The sequence below is a fragment of the Phodopus roborovskii genome, unplaced genomic scaffold (genome assembly GCF_943737965.1).
Source record: "Phodopus roborovskii unplaced genomic scaffold, PHOROB, whole genome shotgun sequence".
Classification (NCBI taxonomy): domain Eukaryota; kingdom Metazoa; phylum Chordata; class Mammalia; order Rodentia; family Cricetidae; genus Phodopus; species Phodopus roborovskii.
This window is the reverse complement of record NW_026126558.1, coordinates 22925496-22938112: the sequence shown is the minus strand read 5'-3', so window position 1 is coordinate 22938112 and position 12617 is coordinate 22925496.

The following is a 12617-nucleotide window of genomic DNA, read 5'->3' as shown; positions in this document are numbered from 1 at the left end:
CCATGGTGCACTTGAATATTTCCATACATAAACATTTATTTGCCAAATAACTGTCAAATGCAAGTGAATAGATTTCTTGGTGTCATTAACCCTGGAATTCTATTTATTTATTTTTACTCTCTGTGAGATTGGGATTATGATTATAATGGGGTTGTTTTGGTTTTTGATACTTTCAGACAAGGTTTCTCTGTGTAGCCCTGGATGACCTGGAACACCCTCTGTAGACCAGCCAGCCTGGTCTACAGACTAAGTTCAGAACTAAGAGAAATCCACCTGCCTCTGCCTCTCAAGTACTGGAATTAAAGGTGTGCACCACCACCGAACTGGCTATATAGGTTTATTAAAGTCATTATAAGGCTAGAAAAACAGTATGTGAACTGGTTTTAGGGGGATGACTTCCCTAAGAACTCATACACTGTAGAAATGTCAGAACTGAGATTTGACCCCAAGTTTGGTTCCAAAGTCAATGCTCTTCTTTTAGACGAGTTCTCACTGTGCAGCAGCCCCAGCTGTCCTGTTTCTGTATAAACCATGCTGGCCTTGAAATCTCTAAACATCCACCTGCCTCTGCTCTCCAAAGTGCTGGCACTATAGGTGTGCAATACGCCAGGTTAAAGTCCTTGGTTTGAGTAATTCCATTACACTTTGGGAAACAATTTTCATTGTGACTGTTTTAAAATAAGTCTTAATTTATATTCCAAACTGACTTAAAATTCATATAGCCTAGGTATTCTTGACCTCTCACTGCAATACTCCTTTAGATTCCTGAATGTCGGGATTATAGGTGTATGTTAACACACTGGTTAAAAAAAAAATTTTTTTTTTTTGATACAGGATAGCAGCATGTAGCCCAGGCTAGCTTTAAATCCAAGACTTTCTTGCTGCTGCTTCCAAACTACTAGGGTTACAGGCTACACGTTCCACACTAGGCTTTGAAACTTTTTTTTTTTTTTTTTTGGACAGGGTTTCCCAGAGCAGCTCTGGCTGTCTTGGAACTCATTATGTAGTCCGGGCTGGCCTCGAACTCAGAGATCCATCTGCCTCTGCCTCTGCCTCCTGATTGCTGGGATTAAAAAGGCGTGCGCCCCCATGCCCAGATTGCTAAGGATCTTTTAAAAATCTTTAAGGTCTGGTCTGCAGAGCGAATTCCAGGTCAGCCAGGGCTACACAGAGAAACCCTGTCTGGTGGAGGGGGTAAGGGGAGAACTAAAAAAACAAAAACAAAATAAAACAAAACAAAAACAAACGAACAAAAAAAAAAAAAAAAAAAAAAAAAAACAAGACTGTCTAGAAGTTAGTCCAGAACTGACTTCACCATATTCTGAAATTAACTGCCTATTTAACATATCTGATTGTAAGAAATTGTTTCCACCGCAATTTTAAAAATTGGCTTTAAGATTAGCGTGTAATCCAGCATTACGGGAGGCTGAGGGAGGAGGATTTCCGAGAGTTCGGGGCCCAGCCGGGACTACATAGTATGTATCCCTGGCCAGTCAGAGCTACAGTCAGATGAGTTTCAAAAGAGAACAGGTTTCAGTAATGAATCTAAGTCAGTCATCTGCGGAGATCCAGAGGCAGTTACAGAAGCCTCTATGCTCACCGTGTTCTCCCCTCGCCCTTCAAGAGCCGCTTCGAGCCACAAACGGACCCACCCCCCAGGAGAGCCGGTCTCCGCTCGGAAGACGTTGATTGGTCGGCTCTCAGAGGACGCCCACCGCGTACTCTGCCCGGAGGGTCCGCCTCGGTCCCTCCCTGTAGGCCGCCCAAGTTTGTTTTGGCGTCCAGCGCGCGCAGTAGTGACGCCACGACGCTGACGCGAGAGGATGGCGGCGGCGTCCGTGGCCTGGGCCGGGAGACGGTGGGCTGAGCCGCCGAGACTCCGAAGAGCCCGCCGCCCGCGCGAGGTGAGGCCTTCCGGCTTGGGGCTTCGGCCTGACCGGCGTGAGGGGCTGGCGCTGCCGGGCCGCTGCAGTGCAGCTCCGAGCCCTCGGCCCCTGTGCACTCGGGCCTTCGGGCTGGGGAGCAGGCCGGGCCGTGGCTACCCGCGGTCGCTTGGCATGACCTCAAGACCTGCTGCGGCGTTGGGCCCGATGGAGTTGGTCAGGTGTCCTGTCTGCTGCTCAGTCGTCCCGCGTCCAGCACGAGTCAGGTTGATCTAACCTTGTGTGCGGCGCCTACTCCACACCCTCCCTTTGGGAGTAAATGCCAGGGACCTGCGGGGGCCACCGATCGCTTCCTGGTACTGGCTGGAAAAAGGCCAGAGTCCAGCTGGGTCGCTTGCACGGCAAATCTGTCGTACTTACAAGGAGAGCTCCATCCCCGCTCAGTCCTCTGTGAAGCTGCTGTAGTAATAATTCCCACCTGAAAATCACGAGTTAAAACTGCCTCCCCAGTCACTGTAGGGAAAAACTAAACTTTGTAACCTGTTGCATTTAGAACTCTTAATAATTTGATGAGGCCTAGCCCTACAGTCAACCTTTGATCACTGTACTGCGTTTATGTAGTGTATTGTTGAGGCCTGTGAGCCTCCTGTTAGCTCGGTGGTTTCATACCCTTGAGGTCCAGATAAATTGCTTTCTCGGTTTGTGAAACTCATCCCTTTCATTCCACCCTCACCCACCGTATAAGAAACTTAACATGTGTCCTTTAAAATCTACCAAGGATGTCTTTTCTTTGGAAAACTCTCCCTTGTTTTCACAGAGCGGTAGTGTTTGGTTAAAACTATTGCAACACTGACTTTTGAATGGATACAGATTAAGCCATAGTATAGAGCATCTGAAATAGTCACAGCAAACACCCATGTGTGTGATAGATGATGTATCTTCTTCAACCTTAATGATCTAAAATTCTCTTGGAGTAATTTTTCAAGATACAAACTGAAGAGTTTTAGTAGAAATGGTGGGATACAGGCAGGCGTTGGTGGTGCACGTTTTTAATCCCAGCATTCGGGAGGCAGAGGCAGACAGATCCCTGTGATTTGAGGCCAGCTTGGTCTACAGAGTGAATTCCAGATTCCAGGACAGGACATCCAACACTGTTACACAGAAAAAAAAAAAAAAAAAAAAAAAAAGTAAATACATTTCTAATCACAACATTTATAAGATGGAGGTAGGATGATCAGTAAAGGCCAGCCTAGGCTATGCAGTATGTTTAGGACCATGAGACCCTGGCTCAAAAACAAAATATCTCAATGCCCTAGTATGGGGGTGCATACCTGTGATCACCGCACTCCACAGACAGAAGCAGGAAGATATCCAAAAGCTGAGAAAGGCAATCTGATAAAGAATTCCAGAGACTCTCTTGGGGGAACATTTTTCACTCTAGTTTTTGTTGATGATGGAGATTGAATCCAGAACCTGTACTCTTACAACTTAAATGATGGTAAGCTACAGGGTCAGCTTACAATTTGATTTCAGAAGTTGTGTGGTAGCTCAAATGCTGTACCCAATTTGGGAAACTGAAGAAGGGAGATTGCCAAGGTATGAGGCTATCCTAAACTGTATATTAAGTACCAAGTCAACCAGAGAGATCCTGCCCCACAAAACATAACCAAAACAAGAAATGAGATAAAAACAAGTATTTTAAAAGTTGTTTTTAAGTCTTCCTCGCCTTGTATGGGGATTGATCCCAGGGTTTTTTGCATTATACCAATTGAGTTGTAACCCCATTTCAGAAATCTGTATTTTGAAAAACAACAAAAGCAGGGTATGATGGTACAGATCTGTAATCCCAGTACTTTGGAGGCTAAGGCAGGAGAATTGCTGTGAGCTTGAGGTCATTCTTACTTAAATAGTGAGTTCCCCAGACCATCTTCAACTACAGAGTGAGACCCTGTCTTGGAAAGCAAATATGAAAAGAAAGAAAGAGGTAAAGTAAATGACATTACTGCACTTCCTGGATTTTGTGTTACTGCTTCAGGAAGCTACTGGCCTTGTAGACTATTTCTATGGATTCATTGCTCATCATACCTTGGAAAGATATTGAAAGACCTAAATTAGATTACTACGCACACACCACCCCCCACCCCCACCTTGGGTTTTCTTTGTGTAGCCCTGGCTGTCCTGGAACTCACTCTGTGGACTAGGCTGACCCGGAACTCACAGAGATCTACCTGCCTCTGCCTCCTAAGTGCTGGAATTAAAGGCACGTGTCACCGTTGCAGGGCCAATTACTGGCTTTTTATCCTGAGAATCTTTTTGCCCAGATCCCTCGTAAGAGAGTCATATTTATATCATTAGAGGTCATTAGATTGCAGATGGGTGAGATAGCATGTATGAAATGCTTAGTACAATTGAAATTTTCTAAATGGAAGCCAGTTTACTAATGTCCATAGTGTCTTTTCATCTTTTGTTTTTTTTTCTAGTGTTGGGTATCTATTGCAATTTTTTAAAGTGGCTTGAGAGAGAAAGATGCCATGCAATAGAGTTCAAGCCTAGGGTTTTATTATTATTATTATTATTAAGGGAAAAGGATTGTAAAACGGAGGAAGGGGAGTTGGGAGACCAGCCTCTGGGGATGGGAAAGAGGAAAGAGAGGCAGAGATGGGAGGGGGGAAGGAACAGACAGACAAAGGGAGAGAAAGGAGGATGGGAGGTGGGCAGGGCCCTTTTAAAAGGGAACATATTGAATAGGCATAGGCGATGCTCTTAGTGGCAGCAGCTGAGGGAGTATTTTGTCAGAACTCCAAAGATAGGCCAGTACAAATGCCAAAATGCTAACAGTATCAAACTCAGGGTCCTATGCATACTATTCAAATATATGCCAATTATATATACTCTACTACTGAGCTACAACCCCTAGTTCCATAAAATTTTACCTTCCTGTGTTTCTCTTTGTGTGTGTGTGAGAGAGAGAAAGTGTAGGTGAGAGTTGTTTCTTTCCACATGCTGGTTCTGGAATGGAACTCAAATTGTTAGGTTTGGCATCAGGCACCTCCACCCACTGAACTCTTGTAGTTGATGTTTTTGTTTTGTTTTTCCTTACTACTAAGTGTTGGACCTAATCAAGACCTTTATTAGTGAGTTATAACCCCAGCCCTCTTTTTCACTTTTGATTTTTTTTTTTTTTTTCCCCTGAGACAGGGTTTCTCTGTGGCTTTGGAGCCTGTCTTGGAACTCGCTCTGTAGACCAGGCTGGCCTCAGAACTCACAGAGAGCCACCTGCCTTTGCCTCCCAAGTGCTGGGACTAAAGGCGTGCAACACCAACACCCAACTTCACTTTTGATTTTGAGATAGGGTTTTACTAAGTTGCCGAGGCTGGTCTTGAACTCATTCTGTAGCTAAAACAGGTCTTGGGATTTTCCTGTCTCAGCTTGCCGAGTAGCTTGGATTATGGGCCTTTCCCACCAGGCCCAGAAAATGTCATCTTTAAAGTTGTTCTTCATATTGAGCTGTGTGTAGGAAACTGCTTTGTATTTTATAGTTTCTTTAAGATCACTTCGAGGCATCAGAGAGCTCTAACAACACTGCCTCTCATCAAAGAGATGTAGTTGGCTGCTTCCCTAGAAGGGCTTTGGGATCTAACTCAATAGAGAATGAGTTTGCTGAGTAGGCAAGTTCTTTAGGTCTAATTGTAATCCTATGCTTAAATTGTATAAATGAGCCAGAGAAAGTGCAACCTTCAGGAAAATTGTTTGCTTGTGACACTGAGCTGTAGTTTCACATCTCTCTGATTTTCCAGGCACTAGGAACAAAATGCCCTTGAAGTTCCAAATGCCTATGGAATTTCAAATAGATGCTGAGGTCTTGTGTCAGAATCACAAGGTCATAGTTAAATGAGTGAGACTTTGGTTTGGCCTGTTATTCGGCTTTGCAAGTATGAGCCTGTTATATGAGCAGCTCTGACCTTCCTCAGCACTTAAAGCAGCTGTGTGATGATATGACTGTGCTGAAGCTGCTGAAACCATTGACCCCTTAACTTCAGTGTGGCTGAGAGTGGCTGTCTCCATAGGTCCTGAGCATCACATAGGAATGTCATTCTCTGTACATATCTTGGCATATGGAAAAAAATCTGAGCAATAAAGCCTTAGAAAGAGGTAAGCAATCCTGATTATTGAGAGCTGGAAAGAGGCTTATCTAAACACCCTTCACTTCCAGAAACCTTAGTATTATATTGGCTAGGTTATCACTGAACAAATTTTGATACAGCCTTGCATTTCCAGGGTATTGGATGTTAAGGTAATGAAAAGGTGATATTTTCATTTGCTGTAAGGAAATTATCTGAGAGACTTTTTACAGGTTTCAAGTGGTCTTTCAAGGCATCGTAAGAAATGAGCTGGCAGCGGTGGTGGTGGTGGTGGTGGTGGTGGTGGTGGTGCACACCTTTAATCCCAGCACTTGGGAGGCAAAGGCTCCCGCAGTTCTGTGAGTTCCAGGCCATCATGGGCTACAGATCGAGTTCCAGGACAGCCAGAGCTGTTACACACAGAGAAACCCTGTCTTGATGCCCCACCCATCCAAAAAAAGAATGATAATCAGCTGAGCTTAGTGACACACACCTGTATTCTTAGTACTTGGGAGGCAGAGGCAGGCAAATCTCTTGAGTTTGAGGCCAGCCTGATCTACGTAATGAGTTTCACAGCAGCCAGAACTCCATAGTGAGACTCTGTCTCAGAAAAGAAAAAAAAAAAGTGTTAAAGGCATTGTCTAGGCTATAAATCCCTTGAGAGCAAAGACTATGCCTTCTTTTTATCACTGTCCTAATAGTTTCTAGCCCAAAGCAAAAGGTCAGTAAACATTTGTGGGTTGGAAAAGAGAACTTGGTAAATTACTAGATCTGTATTTCTGATGGTGGGATCTCTTAGATTTGGGGAGCATGACAAAGTGAGGAAAACAAAGGAAACCTCAGAAGTCTCACTCTCAACAAGATGGGGTCGATGCCTACCAATTATTACCACAGAGGACATGTGTTCAGCTGTAGTCCTTGAAAAGTGGGGTCCCAAGATACTATTTTCTAACAAGAAACCATAGCTTGGGCATGGTGGTGTATGACTATAGTGCCAGCTACTCGGGCCCTAGGCAGAGGCATTGCTAGAGCTTAGGAGTTTAAGACCAGCAAGGGCAATATAGACTGACATCCCTAAAAATAAATGAGTAAATAATAAAAACTGTACAATTGTGGCAGCACATGCCTTTAATCCCAGCACTCTGGATACAAGGCTCTGTGAGTTTGAGGCAAGTCTTGTCTACAAAGCTAACTCCAGGACAACCAGAGGTATTACATAGAAAAAACCCTGTCTTGAAAACACAAAAAACCAAAGGGTCTAGAGAGATGGCTCAGTGGTTAAGAGCTGTGGCTGGTCTTCCCCAAGAACCTACTTTTTTTTTTTTTTTTGAGACAGTTTTTCTGTAGCTTTGGAGGCTGTCCTGGAACTTGTTCAATAGACCAGGCTGGTCTCAAACTTACCGAGATTTGCCGCCTCTGCCTCCTGAGCACTGGGATCAAAGGTGTGTGCCACCACTGCCAGGTTGAGGATCCACATTTAAGTCCCAGCAACCACAGGGCAGCTCACAACTCTTTATAACTCCAGCCCCAAGGAGCCTGATGCTATCTTCTGGTATGTATGGGTACCAGGTATGCTTATAGTACACAGATATACATGTAGGCAAAACATCTATACACATAAAAAGAAATTAATTTTACTTATTTTTTATTTTTCCAAGACAGGGCTTCTCTGTGATGCCTTGGCGTTGTGGAACTCACTCTGTAGACCAAGCTGGCCTCAAACTTAGAGAGTTGCCTGACTCTGCTTCTTGAGTGCTGAGGTTAAAGCCATGTGCCACCACCATTTATATAAAATAAGTATATTTATATTTAAAAATGAGAAACACTACCAACAAAATGGGGCTAGGATACAGCTCAGTATGTGCACTTGCCTTGCATGCTCAATCCTTTGGGTTTAATCTCCTGTATAACCAGAAAACAATGTATCTAAAAGGAAGATGCAGCTCAGTTGGTAGGTGGAGTGTTTGCCTAGCATTCAGGAAGCCCTGGGTTCAATCCCTAGCACCACATAAGACTGGGCATGGAGCTGCAGGCCTGTGATCTCAGAACTTTGGAGTAGAGGCAGGAGGACCAGGACTTCAAGTCATCTTTGCCTTTATACCAAGTTCAAGGCTAGCATGGGCTCAGACCCCCCAAAAAACAAGTAAAAAGAATAAGTGAATAAAATCTCTTATTGTTTATAATTTTACATACACTTAGGTTTATTCCACAGGAAATTACAGGTATGGCTCCTGCTATATAGTATCAGTATTTATTTACATCTTTTTTGCTCTCTATTATGTGGTGCTGAGGACTGACACAAATTAGGCAAGTTCTCTACTGCTGAACTATACCTACAGTTTTTGGTTTCAACACAGGGTTTCTCTGTGGCTTTGGAAACTGTCCTGGAACTTGCTCTTGTTGACCAGGCTGGCCTCAAACTTACAGAGATCCGCCTGCCTTTGCTTCCCAAGTTCTGGGATTAAAGGTGTGTGCCACTGCCTGACACCTGCTGTTTTAATGTACCTTTCTTTTGAACCATTGCAGAGAATTCAGTTGTATGAATTATTTTAAATTTTTGTCCTGCCCTTTTTCTGTTTTTTGTTGTTTCATTATTTACCTCTGGCTGGTCTGGAATTGATTAATATTCTCATTGCTGAATATGTGGGCTGTTTGTAATTTTTCTTTTTAAAAACTTTTTTCTCTTATATTTATTTACTTTGTGTATGTAGGTGTGTGCTTATGGCATACATGGTGCACATGGAGGTCAGAGGACAACTTGTAGGAATTCATTCTCTCCTTATACTATGCAGGTTCTGGGGTATGAACTCAGATTGGAATGTTTGTTACCCTTAACCTAGTGAGCCATTTTCCTGGCTCTCTCTCTTGTGAGGCAGAGTCTTGCTATGTATCCCTGGTTGGTCTCACATTTGCTATAGTATTCCTTCCCCAGTCTCCCAAGTGCTGGGATTATAGGCATATACTATTGTTCTCAGCTAATTTAATTTTTATTTAGTTATATTGTTTAAATTATTTATTTTGTGTGTTTATATGTGTGTATATGTTTGTATATCTGTGTGCACCTACACATAGAGGCCTAAGGTAAATGTCAGATGTCTTCTCTATCATTCACTCTTTTTTTCTTTCTTTCTTTTTAGTTTTTGTTTTTTCAAGATAGAGTCTGTATAGCTCTGGCTGTCCTGGAACTTGCATTGTAGACCAGGCTGACTTTGAACTCACAGAGATCCACCTACCTCTGCCTCCTAAGTGCTGGGATAAAAGGAGTGCACCACCACCACCCAGCCATTCTCTTTTTTATTAAAAAAAAAAAAAAAAAAAAAAGTTAGAGAACGATGCCCAAATTCCCAAATATTGTCTATAAATGTTTGTTTTCATTTAAATGGACTTGGTTATATAAAATAAATAAAAAAAGTTAGATTTATTTATTTTATTTTATGTGCATGAATGTTTTGCCTATTTGTATATCTGTAGAGGTCAGAAGAAAGCATAGAGTCTCCTGGAACAAGAGTTAGGGGTGGTTGTGAACCACCATGTGGATAAGAATTGCAGGCTAGTAACCTTTAGGAACCCTCCTGCCTACCCCTCTCCTCAGAGTGTTGGGATTACATTTCTGTACCACAGTGCCCAGCTTGTTACTTGTGTGCTAATTCAAACTCAGGTTCTTGTGTGTTTAGGACAGATAGTTTACCAACTAAGCCATTCCCCCAAGCCTGTTTTAAACTTAAAAAAATAAAATTACTTTTACTGTGCTGGGTTTGAACCAGAGCCTCTCCCATGCTAGACACCAACTCTGGCTCTTGATATATTACAGCCTCAGTTTTTCATCCTGTTAAGGAATGCTCCCATGAATTCTCTCATACACATCAGTAGCAGGTGTTCTTAGACTGCCAGCCCCTAAATCATGACACAGAGACTTCTTACTATTTATGAAAGCTCAGCCTTAGTTTATGCTTGTTTCTAGATAGTTCTTATTACTTAAACTGTTTCTTATTTACATTTTGCCTCAGGGCTTTTTACCTTTCTTTACTTCTGTATGTCTTATTTTCCTGCTTCTTCTGTGTCTGTCTATCAGGCTGCCTGGATGGCTGGCCCCAGGCATCTTGCTCTCTTTCTCCCTTGTTCTCTCCCCAGTCTGAATTCCTCCTACTTATTCTTTCTGCCTGCCAGCCCAACCTATCCCTCCTATGCCTAGCTATTGGCTGTTTAGCTTTTTATTAGACCAATGTGGTACCTTAGGCAGGTAAAGTGAAACAGCAACACATCTTTATGTAGTTAAAAAAAAATGCAGCAAAAATAAAAATAGTACATCTTTACATAGTTAAAGTAATATTCTGCAACATAAACAAATGCCACATTTCTTTTCATAGTTAAAGTAACATTCCACAACACATATCTGTACCTTTATGAAAGTGGATTTGTAGTGTTGTTTTCAGAAATGGAATTGCTGCTGGGCAGTGGTTGTGCACCCTTTTAATCCCGGCACTCAGGAGGCAGAGACAGGCAGATCTCTGTGAGTTCGAGACCAGCCTGGTCAACAGAGCAAGTTCCAGGACAGCCAGGGATGTTACACAGAGATACCCTATCTCAGAAAGAAAGAAAAAAAGAAAGAAAAGGAAGGAAGGAAGGAAGGAAGGAAGGAAGGAAGGAAGGAAGGAAGGAAGGAAGAGGAGGTGGGAGGGAGGGAATTGCTGTGTCAATCTCCCTGCTGTAGAAAGCAGAGTTCCCTCAAGTCTGCAGTGGCTCCTATTCAGAAGTTTTTGTCTAAAATGGTTAAGAATTTGGGTCTATGTTTGTTGCATTATGATAGGTTGATGACAAGTAATCTTTAATAATTACTGATTCCTGAGATTACTGAGAGATTTCTGTCTCTCCCCCCCCACAAGACAGAGACCTGCCTGCCTCTGCCTCCCAAGTGCTGGGATTAAAGTCATGTATTACCATTGTCCTGCTTGGTTTAGGATTTTTATAGATGAAAGGTTATCTTGCTTTAATGGGGAAAAAAATTGTTGGTGGGTGGTATTGGTGAGGGGCAATTGTTTTTTTTCAAACCATTGGGAGACATTCACAAACTGACCTGTTTGCCTAGCTAGCTCTTTACTCCTGGCTTTCCCCACAGAATTAGGTCTGGAAGCTTGTGGACAAACTTAGTTTGGAGTTCAGATAACCTCTAAAGCCCAAATAGGCTACCATTGTGGTTTCTTTCTGCTTCTTGGAAAATACCTCAGAATCTTCCATTGTTCCTCACAGCATATAGGAATCCAAGTGTATCCCATTTCACTCATACAGTGAATGCTGTTTGAGCTCAGCACTTTGCTGGGTACTGAGGAAGTCCTAGGAAGCTGACTGTAGTGTAATGAAAGGCAATCTAAAGTTGTGGAGGTAGGTTGAGTGGCACATGCCTGTAATCCCAGAATTCAGGAGTTTAGGCAGGAGGATTACTGCAAATTAGAGGCCAGCCCAGGTTACATAGTAAATTCAAGGTCAATTAGGGTTGCAACGCAGGACTGTCTAATAAGAATAGAATAAAGCTGTGCATGGCATGACAGAAAAGGGCTCAGCAGAGGTGTGTTGACTCACCACATTAATGAAGTGAGGAAGCAGTTCAGGCTCTTACCTGCCAGGCCCAGATATTTCTTAAAAATCTTTACTGTGTAGTTTAAAGATTCTTGGATGTAGAACCAGGAGACAGGAGTCCATGCTTGGCCACTACTGTTTGAGTCTCCCTACCTCTCCTGGCTGGTCATTTCTGAAGTGTCATGGAAGACAGTGGGAAAAGTGCTCACTCCTGCCACTGTCCAGCATGCTCGGGCTTTCCCAGAGGAGTGGTTTGTATCAGTCTAGGATCTGAAGGTATAGAGCCGATCCTGGAGACTCAGGTAATTTCTGTATTAGCTTTGTGACCTGGTGTAACACGACCTCGGGTAGTGTCTTTCCTGAGGCTGCTTTCTTACTCACCCTGTCTGTCCCAGTACCCATGCTGGCTAAGTTGCATACACATATAAGAAAGCTCAAGGAATAGGTTCTTCCCAAGTTTTTGCCAGCCACTGCCATTTTCCCTTTCTTCATTTTCACTTCATCACTTTGGGAAAAGAAGTTAACAAATGTGATTTGAGCTGAACATTCAGAGGCAGAGATAGGTGAATTTTTATGAGTTTGAAGCCAGTCTGGGCTACGTAGTTCCAGGAGCTGGCACCTTATCCAATTTCAGTCCATATTTGGGGTGATAGAGTACTGGTAGCAGCCTACCTTTGAAGTGCTTCTAATTGGAATAAATAGGATGCATTACTGCTGACTTTAGATCTTTGTGCAGGCTTTGTTTAAAGTGAAAAGTCAGGGGTTTTGTTTGTTTTTCCTTTTGAGACAGGATTTGTCTGTGTAACATCCCTGGCTGTCCTGGAACTCACAGAGATCTGCCTGCCTCTGCCTCCCTAGTACTAGAATTAAAGGTGTTTGCCAACACCGCCCAGCTGTAAAATAATTTTTGTTCCTATTTCATAACTGTAATTTTGCTCCTGTTATGAATTGTAATGTAAATACCTGACATGCAGGATATCTGATCTGCCACCCATGTGAAAGGGTTGTTCAACCCCCAAGGGATGCGATCCCAAGCTGA